A 16351-nucleotide genomic window follows, 5' to 3' on the forward strand; every position below is an offset into this window, starting at 1 on the left:
ACGTTCTGCCACTGAGCTACTCCCTCTCCCCATTTCTCGTCCTTTGAAGACATTCTCAGCATGGCCAACATAGTAAATGACTCAGGCCACCCCCATTCTCAGCCTTTTCTTCTTCTTTCTCTGCTACAGCGTCCTCACAGTCGGTTAAATACTTGATTTCCCCACCTCCCTTGCAGCCAGGAGCAGCCACGAACTCAATTCTGGTCCATGAGATACAAGCAATGCCTGCTGAGAGAAAACATTGGCTTTTCCAATAGAATGCGGGACCGAGGGCCGGAGCCAAGGCAGCCACCCTGCAACTAGAAGGCAAAGAGGCTGAGGGGAAAGGCCAACCTGCTACGAAGAGCAGAATGGAAAGAGGCTTGTGTTGGGCAGTGAGACAGGGCTGCGACCGCTTCCTCTGGGCCTTGTGAGAAAATAAATCCCTACTTGTTGACCTCATGCTGTTAGGTTTTCTTTTCCTTAGAGCCAAGCTGTTTCTAACGTACAAAACAACACACACACACACACACACACACACACACACGTACGTACGTATGTACGTTTCACGATGACCGAACATTATACTCTCAGCACCTTGATGTTTTCCTGCAGTCATCAGTCTTGAGACCATCTTCCCTCCATGCCTGGAGAGTGAGTGACGGCACCCACCGCACATGTGTCACAGCTATCTGACCAGCCCTCCGTGCCTTTGAAAAGCTTCCAGTCTGCTGCTGCCGCAGGCGACGCTATAATGCACGTCCCTGCACAGGCTGCTTCTCACACGCGTGAGATCACACTCGTAGGACAAATTCCTAGAAGCAGAGATTGGCGTCTTTACGACGCTGGATCTGCTGATCCTAGCACGTGGCCTGCTCTTCATTCATTCACGTCTGTGTGTGTGTCCCTCAGCGGAATTTCAGTTTCTCCCCTGGAGCTCACGAGCGTCTCAGTGAGCTTATTCCGGGGGATTTTAGCTTCTCCGTGCCATGGCTAATGGGCTCTTCTCTCATCGCCCCTCCTGCCAACAGGCTTCTGTGCAGATCAAGGCTCACGACTGTATTGTTTCTGTCCCACACACAGTACAGAAATACTGCTCGGAATAGAATTGAAATGGATCCCCTTGGATTTTCCAGGGATTTAATCACATCGTCTGCAAAGCTATTCATTCTGTTCCCTCCCTTGTTCTTTTTTATAGCTCATTTTTCTCATCTCCAGTTGCAAAAATATTGAGTAACAGTGACAATAGGAGAAAGCCTTCCTGAGTTTTTGCTTTAATGGGCGTGACCCTAGCAGCTCCCCATGTGACACGGGGACAGCTTGGGGACTTACACAGACATGTGGCATCATATCAAGAAAATCTGATCAGGCCTGAACATCGACTGCAGCTGTGGCACTATACCTGGCGTTGACCCTACCCTCCTGCCATAAACGGCTGTGGCACTGGGCAAACAGATGAGGCAGTTATTCATGGGCACTGAGCACCAGGTGGAATGGGACTGAGACCCTTGAGAGAAGGAAGATGGTATGAAGTGAGACCCATGTCTGCCTTGGGTTTCCCTTCCAAGGTCCAGAGAGCTGAAGCCAAAACAGAGGTCAACAGCCTTACTGGCTGAGGAGGCAGAGATGAGAGCTGGGAGCTGCTGGGGGGCTGGGAGGCTGCAGCTGGCTGAGCTGGACAGAGACAGGGCATGAAGGAGCTGTGTGCAGTGAGGGCACAGAATTTTGAGTCTGACACCCATTCTCACTGGGGGCTTCCCCACACCAGCTGGGTGTCCTACAATCCAACTCGATTCTGACACTGTGTACTTGGACACAGCATTAGATGCCTCAGGTTAAGGGCTCAGCCCCACAGACTGTCCCCACTTCAGACACCAGTGGCAAGTCCAGGTTGTCACCTGGGCTTCTGACTGCCTATAGATGGGAGGTTCTCAGGACCCCCTCTTTGAGTTTGTTTAATTTGCAAGAAGAGCTCACAGAACCCAAAAACCCAGTGTACTCACTAGATTACCAGTTTGTTACAAAGGATATTAGAGAATATGAACCAACAGCCAGACGAAGAGTTATGTAGGGCCAGGTCTGTACACAGTAGCTTTTGTCCCAGTGGCGTTTGGGGCAAGTATATGCATTCTGTTTCACCAACTGGGAACCTGTGTGAACCTGCCCACTGGGGTTTTGTGGAGGTTTCCTTACATAGGTGTGATTGATTAAACCATTGACCTTTGGTCACAGATTCGACCTCCAGCCTCTCTCCCCTCCATGGAGGTCAAGGTGGTAGGACTGAAAGTTCCAACCCTCTGATCACCTGGCTTCCCTGGCAGCCAGATGCCATCCTTAAGTGGTCCCAGAGTCATCCATTAACATAGCAGAAGTCACCTTTACTGCTGTCATCTCAGGGAATTCTCTAAGTTTTAGGAGCTCTATGGCAGGATCAGGGACAAAGACCAAATATAGATTTCTTACTATAAGCCACACAATCACAATAAACCTGCATGGGGGCTCCCCTCAGATCCTGGCGAAGGGCCAGGCTGTATATGAGCTGGGAAGTCTTCCATAAAGCCCAGCAGACGGGGCTGTTGTGAGGCTGAGATGGAGAAGCCAGCCATGGTGCCAAGCTGGTGACACAGTTCTTGCCCAGCCTGAGTGGAGAAAGCTCCCAGGGCACCTTGGGCACCGAGCAAAACCCCAGAAAGGCCAGGGTTTAGGAATAAGAATCACACGCTCGAATACAGGCCAAAACCTAAGACTAAGAGCAAACCTGAACCAGACTCACGCCCAGGGCATGTGACCGAGCCTCGCATGGCCACACCGGGATTTTAACTGGCATCCAGAATAAAACAACGTCTTTTAAAAGAAGACAACATGTTCTACACCCCTTTTAGTGAATGAGTGACAATGTCTAGCACATAACAAACAATTACTAGTTATCAGAGAAGCTTGAAAAAGAGATTCATAATTAAGAGAGGCAGGGAATTCCCTAAAAACAGATCCTCAGGTGACCATATTTTGCAGACCAGAACTTTAACAAGACAGCCACTGTAAGTATGTCCAAGAATTTAAAGGAGCAAATTTACACATGGGGTAACAAACAAGAAGTCTCAACAGAGAAATGGAAACCATAAAGCAAGACCGAATAGAATTTCTAACCATAAGAAAATATCTGAATTAAAAAAAAAAAATCTCTGGAGAGGCTGACAGGCAGGTTGGATGCTGCAGAAGAAAGGATCAGTGAGCATGAAGGAGAGAACGACTGAAGAACAGAAAGAAAAAAATACTGAAGGAAAGGCCATCAGCGACGAGGCGATCGCTGAGACAACAGCAAGAGGTCTGAAACCTGCGCCCTGAGGGGCTTCCTTGGGGAGGAGAGACAGATGAGGCAGAAAAATTTTCTGAAGGCATAACGGCTGAACAGTCCCCAAATTTGGTGCAAAACATAAACTTACAGCTACAACAAGGTCAGGGTACCCCAAAGCAAGGAGAACCACGTGTAGGCACTTTACAAAGTCATGGAAGCCAGAGGCAACTTAAACCACGATGAAACGCCACTCGTACGTCCACTTAATCAAAATGGACAAGAGCGCCAGCACCAAGTGCTGGTGAAACCACGGAGCAAACCCCTCCACTGCCGCCGCGGGTGCGGAGTGGTGCCGCCCTGCAGACCTCCTCTGCGGCTATGTACCTGCTCCGGGGCCCAGTAACTCCACTCGTAGTCGCTTTTCCAGGAGAAAGGAAGACACAAGCACACGCAGATTGCACGAGAAGGGTTACAGCAGCCCTGTTCCTCGCAGCCCAGACCTGGGGGGCGTCTACACGCTCCTCAGCAGGAGACCGAGAGGGGAGTTGCTGCTCGGTCGTCACAGAAACGAGAGTGAGTTGCTGATACATCCCCCAACGTGGGTGGATCTCACAGGCGTCAGACTGGAGGGAAAGAACCGCCAGACACAAGGTCACGTGTGCCCTGCGGTTCTGCTCCGAAAAGCAGGCAGAATGAGTCTGTGGTGGCGGAAGTCAGGAGAGCGGGTGCCCGAGGGCATAGGAACAATCTTCCGGGGGGCAAAGTAACCTTACAGGGGGCGGACACACCTTACACCCTGACTGGAGGGACTGGTGACTGGGTGTATACGTTTGTCGAATCTCACTGAATTGCACGGTTCAGATCTGTATGCTGAAATACTGCTCCCCACTCAAATCCTTGGAGATCCCTGGAGAGATGGCTGATCACTGGGGAAGTGTCACTGGGCCTGGAACACCTTCTTTGCCAGAGAACAGGGAAGTGCGCAAAGAAGGAAGCACTGGGGCTCAGGGTCAGATGGCAGGAACACATCAGCGTGAATTTCCTGGTTTTAGTGGTTGTATCCTAGGGGCGAGGGAACAGCTCAATGGCAGAGCACATGCTTAGCAGGCATGAGGTCCTGGGTTCAATTCCCAGTCCCTCCATTAAAAAAAAATTAAATAGATAAAAAAACAAATTTCTTCAGTACAGCACAAGGAACTATGTTCAGTATCTTACAATTACTTTTAATAAAAAAGAATATGAAAATGAATGTGAGTATGTATATGTACGACTGGGACATTGTGCTGTATACCAGAGAGTGACACATTATAACTGACTATATTTCAATTTAAAAAAAAAGATAAAAATAAATTTTAAAAATGTTTAAATAGTTGTGTTCTGGTTGTGTTTAAATAGAATGTCCTTTCTTGTGTTAAATACAGAGTAAAGCATTTGGGGGTGATGGGGCATCAGGTCAGCAGGCAAAAAGCTGAAACTCTTAAGATAAGGTTTAAGATTGTTTAAACATTTTGAAAGACCTGTCCATTTGACTGCATACAAATAATACCTCAACAAAAGAACACATATGATCAAGTCTACCGCACACCTCTCAATGCCTCCCCAAACATCTGAGGGAAACTCACATGACTTCTGTCTTCTAACATGAATTGTATTAAAATATTTTCTATTAAACTATCCTTGCCTTCCGTGAGGAAACCCCACTTAGTTTTAGAGGCTAAGCCCTTGAGTGTGCTTTTGACTCGTTTGCCAGTATCTTAGCACTGACATCAGTGAGCTTAGTCTGTGATTTGACATTATTGGGCTATGTTTTTGGAGTTTGGCTATGCAGATTATTCAAGAAACATTTTAAAATGGGGCATTTCCCTTAGTTTTCTATAATCTGGAACAATTGTATAGTAATGGAGTTGTCCCTTTCTTGAAATGTACAGCACTCTTATGAAATTGTCTTGGCCTGATGACTTCTGCAGGGGTGGCTTTGCAAATGGTCTGCATTCTAATGTAAACTATGGACTTTGGTTGATAATAATGTGTCCGTGTGTGCTCACCGATTGTACTAAATACGCCACACTGATGAGGGATGTTGAGGGTAGGGGAGGATATATGTGTGGGTGGGGAGGGCTGTGTGCAAACTCTCTGTATTTTCTGCTCACTTCTGCTGTGAACCTGAAACTACTCTAAAAAAATAAAGTCTATTAAAAACAAACAAACTAACACAAAAAATGGTCTGCATTCCTTGGTGTGCTTAGATTTTTAAATCTCTTCAGGGACCAGTTATAACACCATTGTCATTATTAATTGTAATACTTTCCTAGAAAAGCCATCTGTTTAGCCCGGCTTTATGCATTTGCTCAGTGCTCGCCAGAGCAGCCCTCACAGGTAGGTCCTTCCCACGGCTGTGATGAGTCCCCTCGTGTTTCTCCTGTTTGTTAACGTTCCCTCTCTTGAAGAGGTTTTCTAATTGTTTCTCTATTTTATTGTGACTTTGTCCCCAGAGAATTAGCTCTTGGAATTATTTATTAGTTCCGCCTTTTGGTTTTCAAATCCATTCATTGTTTTCTTTTATCTTTTCTATCTGACCCTTTAAAAAAATCTGCCCTCATCCTCACCGCAACCAGGGCACATGCATTGGTGTCAGTGTCCCAGAATCTCACTCCACCTGAAGGGGCAGCCCCAAGGGATCCCAGGACGCCAGCGCTTTCCTGCCCTGTGTGCTCAGGGCCTGGGCGGTAGGAGCGTCCTTGGGTCTTCCAGGGACCAGAATTGGGAGACGAGTGACTCCTCTTCCTGATTTTGCATTCCTCCCTCTCATCACACCACGGCTTTCTCAACCTCAACCAGTGGGCGATTACTGAGCCCCGGTTTCAATCAACCAACCAAGGAAAAAGTGAGGGACCCTTCCAGCCTCTTGAGCTGAAAATATTGAATTCCAAATCCCTTGTAACTGCACAGGTCTCGGAAGATTTAACCCAATCCACAAGTATGACTTTCCTCCTGGCCGAGGACACGCAGACACCGTCCCACACACCCCCAGTCTCCTGACGACATAAAGGACAAGTCTTGCAAGCCTTTTGATGTGTAAACCCTCTTTTCCCAAATTAGGTCTGTGCTTACCGGCCTCGGCGTGCTGGGATCTGACTCTAATTGCAGGCTTGGAGGCAGTGAGGGGCGGGGGAGGTGGAGCTGGGTGAAAATGCGCACCTGCTTGCAAAGTCACCGCATCAGGAGAGGTCACTGTGGGGTTCAGAGGAGGCAGGGCCAGGCCCATTGCGGCGAGGGGCTGTTCTGCTCGGCACGGTTATCGTGGCATTCGCACGGTCTGCATGGTCCTCCACGCCTCTGCCCCACTTCTGGGGTCTGATTCTGACCGTGCCCTAGCCTTCCCAGGGACCGGGGAGAGGAGGTCAGCTCAGTCCGTCCGGATAAGGCTCTGTGTCTGTCTGGAGCACATCCCTGCACAGCCGTAGGAGAGCAGAGACCCCTTTAGTGATGGCAGGACACGCTTGCTCTTTGGTCGAGCCTTGAGCTCAGGAGCCAAACACGCTGCATAGGTCGCTTTATTTCCTTAGACTCCGGAGCAGAGTAGGGCGCCAACCTTCCCTGCACGTGCACCTCATCCCAGCTGAGCACAGGCGGCTGTGCGGGTGACTGTCTCACCACTGGGTGCCACGGTCTCCCACAGTCCCGCCAGCCGGTGTACTGGGTCCTCACAGCCTCCAAGACTCCCCTTTGAAGGCCTGCTGGCTGCTGGTGCCAACACTGCAGGGGACAAGATTCAGTCTGTGGCCACTGCAGGCAGTAAGGGAGGGAATGGGGAGCCACAGGGGAGCCGGAGACCGGGAGCCCAGCTGAGCCTCAGAGGCCCCATCACACACCCACCCCCTGCTGCGGGAAGGGCCCCATGACCACAGGTCCTTTGAGGCTCCTCCAGGCAGGAGGGGAGTTGACTTCAGCTCTTCGGACAGAGACCAGCCTTGTGACCAGCTCTGACCAGAGAAGGCAGCCTCTGCCCTCGCTTTCCGGAACTGGCCCCACAGGGAGCAGCCCTGGCTGGTCTGAGAGCCTAGAGAGGACTTGGGCGCCGGCCGCCAGGCCTGTGCCATCAAGAGCCACCAGACCCCAGGGGACCCGCCAGCGACACTGAAGCCCCCCGGGGAACTGACCAGCAGAAGAGCTCAGCCAGGCCCGGCCACACAGTCAGTCCGCGGGGTGTGAGCCGTTCCTGCCACAGGTGAAGGGGTGTGGAAACCAGAAGACATGGCCCAGACACGCAGCTCCCAGACCTTGCCAGGGACGGCTGCCCCGTGACATGCATTCCCAGCTGAGACTCTGAGGCCCCGTTACTGCTGCTCAGAAGAGCTGGCCATCCTGGCCAGACATAGGAGCACAGACCTGCCTCAGTCTCCATCCCGGCCCTCACCCCAGGGGGTCGACCTCAGGACGAATCCAGGGAGCCCACTGGGGGGCCTCTTATCTGATCCACAGCCTCACTCCAGCACCTCAGTGTGTTACCTGCAGGTGAGAATGGTAACCGAACCCCCAGTGGCCCTCGTGGGCGCCGGGGTGGGGGTGATCCCGTGAGTACTTTGTAAAGTGTCTGGAAGGAGGCCTGGCGTGTGGAGAACACTGTGCGCTCCGAGTCAGACCTCACTCAAGGGCAGAGAGCTGAGGTTCCCCGACGGGGACCTATGAGGGGCCGAGTCAGGAGGCACCGCGCGGGATGATCACGCCAGCCCTGCGCCCCAGCCCACCATTCTCTCTCGGCCGCCCTGAGATGTGCTGGCACCCGACCTCGGCGGTGCAGGCCACTGGGCTCAGGCTTCTGCCGTCTCGCCACGCAGCCCCCAGGACCCTGCCAGCCGCAGGTGGCCCCTCGGGCGGGAAGTCTCCGCAGGGAAGCTGGCACTGACTGGCGTGACCGGACACGCGCACGCTCTCCCTGGCTGACCACGGACAGCCGTCCCCACAGCCCTGCACCCACATCAGCTTTAGGGACACTGCGGGGTCAGACTCTAGCTCTGGGCCTAGGGAAGGGGAGCCGGGGGCCGAGAGGAGACCTAGGACGGGTCACCAAGGGTGGCTGTGACGGTACAGTTGCGAGCCTGGCTCCCCAAGGCCGCCTCGGTCTGAGAACTCTCTGGGAGGATGCTCAGAACTCACAGAGTGCAGCCGCACGCTTCATCACCGGGAAGGACCCAGACTAACGTCCTGGGGTGGGGGAGGCTGGGGGGGCCCAGGAGGGCCGTGTGAGGGCCTCCGGGCTTCCTCTCCCTGGGGTTACGATATGTGACAGTCCCCACCAAGTTGTGGCCAACCACATGTCCGGGGTCTTCACTGGGACTCCACAGCCGACTGCCCCTCGGGAGGTCAAGCTGATCTGAGGCCCCACCCTAAGTCTCATTGAGAAAACAGGCCCCCAGACAAAGACCCTCTTACCAGGCAGGACATTCCAGGGGCCTAGAGATCACCTCTCAGGAGCTGAGGGCCCCGTGGGACCCTTAAGTACACGCCTGTGGAGCAAAGGGAGGCCAGTCTGTGCAGCTGGGGGTGGGGCCCTTCCGCTGACCGGGAGGCCGGAGGCGCTGGAGTGCAGGGTCTCAGATGCACTCAAGCCCACCTCACACTCCCATCTGCTCTTCCCAGCGATGATGACGTTCCCGTGAGCTGCCTGCTGAGGCTCTAAATGCAACCACCCTGGTACTTCTGCACCTGCGAGGTCAGGTTTGGGTCTGACTTTCAACCACGTCTGTGCTGAGGCTCCAAGAGACGTTTCTAAGGCCCTTGTAGAAGCTGACATTGTAAGAGAAAAAATAAAGCCCCAGGCTCTCGCTGATCTTCACTAAACCCCCTGCCAGGGCACACGCAGCGGCCAGTCCTGGGTCCCCATAGTCTCTGCTCCCACCTGCACTAAAGCCATCGCAGGAACAGCTGCCAGCCTTCAGCCCTGCCCACGCCCACACCCCTGACAGTGCAGTGTGCGAGTCCTCCCTGGCACAGGGCCGCCTATCCCCCACTCCCTGAATCCGGGGGTGGGCCTCAGGGCTCCCTGTGTCCACAAAATGGGCTGGAAAGGCCATGTACCAATTCCAGACCTGGGCCTCAAGACATCTTGGGAAAGATGCAAAGCCTGTACACCGAAACTGAAGAAAGACTGAAGATCTAAATGCAGGGAGAGCGTCTTCTGGGTTGGACAACTCAGTACTGTTAAGATGGCAATGCTCCTCGTCCTCATCTATAGACCACTGCAATCCCAACAAAATCCCAGCTGGCTTTTTATTTTTTGCAGAAATTGGTAAGCTGATCTTAAAATTCACATGGAAATGCGAAGTCCCCAGAGGAGCCAAAATAATCTCAAAAGAGAACAAAGCGGGAGGACTCGCCCTTCCTGATTTCGGAACTTCCTACGAAGCTCCTGTAATGAAGATAATGCGGTACTAGACGGAGGACAGGCGTCCAGATCAACGACTAGGACCGAGAGTCCGGAAATGTTCCTGACATTTAAATTCAGTTGACTTGCAACAAGCATGCCAACCCCCAGAACGGGAGGAGATATTCAAGACACGTATTTGACCGAGGACTTGTATCCAGAATGTGTGTGTCTTACAGCTCAATAGGAAGAAGACAAATAATCCAACTTAAAAAAAAAATGGCCAGAAGTTTAGATATTTCACCAAAGGACATATACAGATGGCCAATAAGCACTTGAAACGGGGCTCAGCAAAGTAGAGAAACGCAAAATAAAACCTCAGTGAGGCGCAGCGCACACACCAGGACGGCTGTCACAAAGCAAGGCAGCTACCAGCCAGGGAGAGGGGTTTGGAGAAACTGGAACCTCGTACGTTGCCAGTCAGAATGTGAAATGGTGCCATAGTTCAGAAGACAGCCCAGCTGTTTCTTAAAATGGTAAACAAAAATGTACCATATTGTCCAGCAATTTCACTCCTAGGTATCCACCCAAGAGAAATGAAAACATACGCCCACCCAAAAACTTGTGGCTGGAAATAACTCAAATGTCTATCAGCTGGTGAGTGGATACGCAAGGTGGGATATATCCCCACAACGGGATTTGACTTGGCAACAAAAAAGAACAAAGTTCTGATTCATGGTATAAGATGACATTATGCTAAGCAAAAGAGATGAGACCAAAAAAAAAAAACAATCACAGATGGTATGATTCTATTAATATGAAATGTCCAGAAAAGGCAAATCTATAGACACAGATCAGTGGCTTCCAGGAGTGGGATGGGGACAAGGAGTGGGCTCAAGGCCTCTTTCTAGGGTAATGGAGATGTTCTAAAATGAGCTTGTGGTGATCACTGCATAATTTAAAACTTATACAAAATAATTGAATTGTACGCATAAAACAAGTGAATTTTAGAGTTTATAAAATATACCTCAATAAAGCTGTTAAAAAAGAAAGAACCAAAAAGAAACCTTGAGTACTTTCTCTTGTCCTGCTCAGCTGCCAAGAGAACAGGCCCAGGTGGTCAGCTGGTGCCAAGATGCATGGCTCAGACACGCCACTGCCCCAGCCAGCAGGCCGCAGCTCCGAGGTATGTGACGAGACCATCCTAACTAGTCAACCTCAGGGGAACTGCCAGGTGACTACAGGCCGTGGTGAACTCAGCCTAGATTAGCAGAACCCCCCCACTGAGTCATAACCTCATGACCAAGAACACTTCATGTTTTACACTGAGCTGGGGAAGTTTGTTACACAGCACCAGCTGACTGTAGCACTTTATTCCAGATGACCATGGGGGAATCACTGGTCACTGCAAATACGGGCTCTCACATCCCACTTTCCACTGCAATGGGATCATTACCACATCCTATGCCAGTCAGGTGGGAGAACCAACCCCAGATTATGATAAGGAGTCTGACTGGGACTGTGGCTGCTGCAGAGAGAAATGGGGGACAGAGGAAAATGGGGTGGACCCAATCAGATAGGATCCTTTAAGGACGTGAGCTTTTTCCTCTGGCTAGGACTGAAAGCCATTGGAAACTGCACATTTTTATCCACCAACGCACAGATATTCTGTTCCTTAGGAGAACTCATGGTTCTTACAGCAGAAATGTGCAGGCAGAAAGCACTGAGGCCACTCTGCCTGAAACCTAGGGCTACCACCTTCCAGTTTACAACACAGCTGCGCTCTGTTCACATCCTCATGTGGGGAGCCTGGGAAGAAAGCAGAATTTTCTGCGTCCAGCAAGATCTGGTGAGCACTAGGCATCATCCTACGTTCTGCAGAGACGCGGGGCTAAGGGGGACGTCCGGCCTCGCCCGTGGCTCAGAGCCCACAGACCCAGCTGGACACACCCCGGTTCCATGCAGCGCCCCACTCCCCAGGCCTCATAGCTGCTCCCGGCCACTTCACCACCACACGGGGGCCTGGTCTAGCAATGAACACAGTTGTTTACCTCTTTCCAAAAGTTCACGCGAAAGATAGATCAAAAAGGACCTACTGTATAAAACAGGGAACTATATTCAGTTTCTTATAATAACCCACAATGGAAAAGAATCTGAAAAGGAAAAAATACATATCTGTATGTATATATCTATGTGTGTATAACTGAACCACTTTGCTGCAACCTGAAACTAACATTGTAAATCAACAACACTTCAACAAAAATACTTTTTTTAATCAATAAAAGAGAAAAACCTGAAAGACGGTGTTTCAATGCCTTTTGGGGGGCAGATTAGTTAAGGTCTTACACAAGTTTGTAACCAGAAACTGAAGGAGCAAACGCATTGGGAGTTTGAGGAAGGAAGCTGATGAGAATGTGGACGTCAGTGTTTCAGCTTCATCTTTGTATAAAACTTGCAGAGGTCAACTCACCATCTAACCTCAAAAGGGAAGCTATGCTGTGAGTGTTCAGGTGTAATGTACAGTTCACCCATTTGAAAGGCACACTTGGTTGGACTTCAGGATAGCCAGAGTAACTCCGCCTTTACCTGTTTAAGAAACAGCCAGACTGGTTTCCAAAGCGGCCGCGCTGCGTTACATTCCTACCAACCATGTATGCGGGTCCAATTTCTCCACTTCCTCACTGACATTTACTATTACCTGTCTTTTGAATTGTAGCCACCCTGGTGAGTGTGAAGTCCTGTCTCCTGGTGGTTTTGATTTGAGATGCCCTGGAGGGTCGCGATGTTGAGCGTCTTTCCCAGCGTGCGTCTCCTGTGGGGACATGTCTGTTCAGGTCCTTTGCCCGTTTTCCTGTTGCACTGTTTACCTTTTTATTACTGAATTGTGGATGTTCTTTATTCATTCTAGATCAAGTCCCTTACCAAACACATGATTTGCAAACATTTTCTCCCATTCTATGGTTTGTCTTCTTGCTTCCTTGGTGGTGTCCTTTGCAACACAGACGTTTTTAATATTGGTGAAGTCCCATTTACCTCTCCTTTTCTTCTGTTGTTTGTGCTTGTGATGTCATATTTATGAAACTGTTGTCTAATCCAAGAGCACAAAGATTTACTCCAGTGTTTTCTTCCAATGGTCTATAGTTTCTGCTCTTATATATATGTCTATGACCCATTTTGAGTTAATTTTTGTACATGGTGTGAGGTAAGGATCCAACTTCATTCTTTTGCAGTATGGACGTCCAACTGCCCCAGCACTATGTGTTGAAAAGACTATTTCCCACTCCCCGCCCAACAGCTAAATTGACCTGGCAACTATCTAGAAAATCAAGTGACTGTAAGTGTACAAGTTAATTTTGGATTCTTGGTTCTATTCCATTGATCTGTATGTCTATCCTTGCACCATTACCACGTTGTCTTGATCACTGTTGCTCTGTAGTAAGTTTTTTTGTTTTGTTTTGTTTTTTGCTTGGGGGGGGTAATTAGGTATTTATTTATTTTGATGGAGGTGCTGGGGATTGAACCCAGGACCTTGTGCATGCTGGGCATGCACTCCACCATTCAGCTATACCCTCCCCTGTAGTAAGTTTTGAAATGGGGAAGTGTAAGTCTTCCTATTTTATTCTTCTTTTTCAGGAGTGTTTTGACTAGCCAGGGTCCCAGGTAATTCCACATAAATTTTAGACTCAGCTTGTCAATTTCTGAAGGAAAAAAAAAAAGCCACCTGGGACTTTGCTAGAGATCATGTTGAGTCCATAGGTCAGTCTGGGGAGAATTATCTCCTTTATGTCATGAAGTCTTTCCCCTCCTGAACATGGGATGTCTACCACCTCCTTAGGTCTCCTTTAATGTCTTTCAAGGAACACCCATTACGCTTAAATTGTTACTGCTCTCCCACTTCTCCAAGTCACCTTTAAATATTACGTGTTTTCTTCCGACAGTCCTTCTGGCCCCAGTTTTGTGGTTCTGCAGTTGTAGACAATGCTTTGCTGCTGTGTGCTAAGCCCTAATTTTATTTGCTTTTCAGTGTCGCACCTGACTTCACACAAATACATGAACGTCATCGGACTGTGCGTGTTTGTTTTAAAGTTGCTCTCTCCCCCTTTTCTTTGTTGGTCCACCTTCCCTTCCAACCTCATCCTCCTTACCTCTCCCCTGACCCCAGCCGCACCTTCACCAGGTCACCCACCTGGTGTGTATGTACAATTTCTCTATTCTCTCTTCAAGCCTGTGAGGTCATATATGCACATAATACATGTAGATGTGTTTGTGTGTATGACACAGAAAGTCATGACTTTTTTAAAAGAACACAGATCATCACAGCATCACTAATCATTAAAGAAATGCAAATCATAAGCCACGATGGGATACCACATCATACCAATTAGGTTGGGTACTATAATTTTTTTAAAATATTGAGCATCAGCAAGGATGTGGAGCAAATGGAACCCTTGTTCGCTGTTGGTAGGAATGTAAAATGGTGCAGTTGCTATGGAAAACAGGATGGTGGTTCCTCCAAAAATCAAAAATAAAACTACCATATGATCCAGCAATCCCACTTCTGCGTATTTATCCAAAAGAATTGAAAGCAGGGTCTCAGAGCTCTTTGCGCTCCCATGTTCATAGCAGGACTAGTCACAATAGCCAAGAGGTGGGAGCAGTCTGAATGTCTACGGACAGATGACTGGACCAACAAGATGTGGTCCATCCATTCAATGGCCCGTCACTCAGCCTTACCAGGGAAGGACCTGCTGACGCTTGGCTACGACAGGCGTGGCCCTTGAGGACGGCATGCCAAGCGAAACAAACCAGTCACAAAAAGATCAGTACTGTATAATTCCACTTGTATGATCTATCTAAAATAGTTAGATTCGTAGAAACAAAGTGTAGGATGGTGGTTGCCAGGGCTGGGGGAGCTGTTGTTTAACAGGACAGAGTCTCAGATTTGCAAGATGAGAAATTCTGGAGATCTGTTTCACCACAACACAAACACGCTCAACACTACCGAACCACACACTTCAAAATGGTTAAGGCGGTAAATTATTTTATGTAGATTTTACCACGATTTTGAGAAATGGAATTAAAAGAAGATGCAGACGATCTCATCACCCCCTTTCCTGGATCTTTCCTTCCCAACTCCGGCATCCACCGGGGAACTGTCCCCAAGCCCGCTGGCAGCGCGTCCCCGCCGCTGACGGGGCTGGGTTCTGATGGGTTCAAGGGGTTATTTCACTGTTACCTTAACTGGCATTTCTCAGGCCGTTACGGAGTTGGAGTGGCTTTTTCTCTCTCTGCGAGTTTCCTATTGCTGACACATCACCACAAACTTAGTGGCTTTAAACAGCACAAATTTACTATGTCATGGTTCCCAAGGTCAGAATTCCAACTTGGGTCTCGCTGGGCTAAGATCCAGGCGTCGGCAGGGCTTTGATCCTTCCGGAGCGTTTAGGAAAGAATCCGTTTCCTCACTTTTTCCAGCTTCTCGTTTCCAGCCCGCGTTTTCCTGGCTCACGGCCACCCTCCTCCATCTTCAGTGTCTCCCAGTGTCGCATTTCTGGGACCTTTCCTCCAGAGCAGCGTCTCCCCAGCCAGGGCAGGCTTTCTAAGGGCTCGTGTGAAGACTTTGCCTGTCCAGGTGACCCAGGACCCTCTCCCCACCCCAGATTCCCACTTGGTCACATCTGCAAAGTCCTTTGACCGGGTACCGTCCCATCTTCCCAGGTTCCAGGGATTAGGAACGGAACCGCCCACCACACTTTCTTTTCCCTTCGTGCTGTTTGGATTGGCTTTTGTTAGAACTCTTTCTTCCTACTCGTTGCCCGATTTTCTGCTAGACATGTTTGCCTTCGTGTTAATTTGTAGAAGCTCTTTGAATGGCACAGGTGTCGACTCTCCCACGTTACACCTGGATTCCGATGAACTGCGCTGTAGAGAAGACGGAGCCTTGTGTGCCAACACCGTCTGGCCGATGCCGCCTTGTCACATGGGTCTCATGGACACTGGCATCCAGTTTTAGACTCTGTTCTATTCAGGGGTCAGTGTGTATGAGCCTGTGTAAGCGTGTGTGTGCACGCCTGTGTGCACGCCTGTGTGCGTGCCGAGTGGCACACAGCGTGGTTATTAACCCTGCTAACACCATCCTCTCCCCGGGGAGAGCGGTGGCACGAGCTGGGCCGTGGGGACCGAACGGCAGAACACACCCCGTCATCCTTCTCCTGGTCTGCGCGCGGCTAGGTCGTCCTGCTCTGAATCCGGCTGGTTTGAGGCAGCGCGTGCTGGTCACTCTTCATCTCCCTGTTCATCTGAAGGTCCGCCCTCGTCTTCCCGGGCCTCCCGTGTGTGGGGACTTGCTTGCTGTCCGTTGAGACACAAGGAGTCCCCGGCTGTGGCAGCCAGGCAGCCCAGCGCCCGGCCCACACCCCACCCCCTGTGGAGGAGGCCGTGGTGGGCCGCCCTCCCCGCCAGCCCCTCAGAGGATGAGAAGTGGACACGCTCACTGCCCTCTCCTTTCCTGGAGGCTTCCGGTCTTGGCTCAGTTTTCTTCCAATGATCTCTTCTGCCTCCACGCTCTCTTCCACCTCGTTTTCCACATTCTTCTTGCACCTGGGCTTGGTGGTGAGTTTGGGACCTTGTGCTGGTCTGTACCTTGTGAGGTACAGCAGCCAGCCCACCCTCCTCTGCCCGCTCCCTCGGGCCAGGGCCTCTGGGGAGGGCGA

The sequence above is a fragment of the Camelus dromedarius genome, chromosome 5 (genome assembly GCF_036321535.1).
Source record: "Camelus dromedarius isolate mCamDro1 chromosome 5, mCamDro1.pat, whole genome shotgun sequence".
Taxonomy (NCBI): Eukaryota; Metazoa; Chordata; class Mammalia; order Artiodactyla; family Camelidae; genus Camelus; species Camelus dromedarius.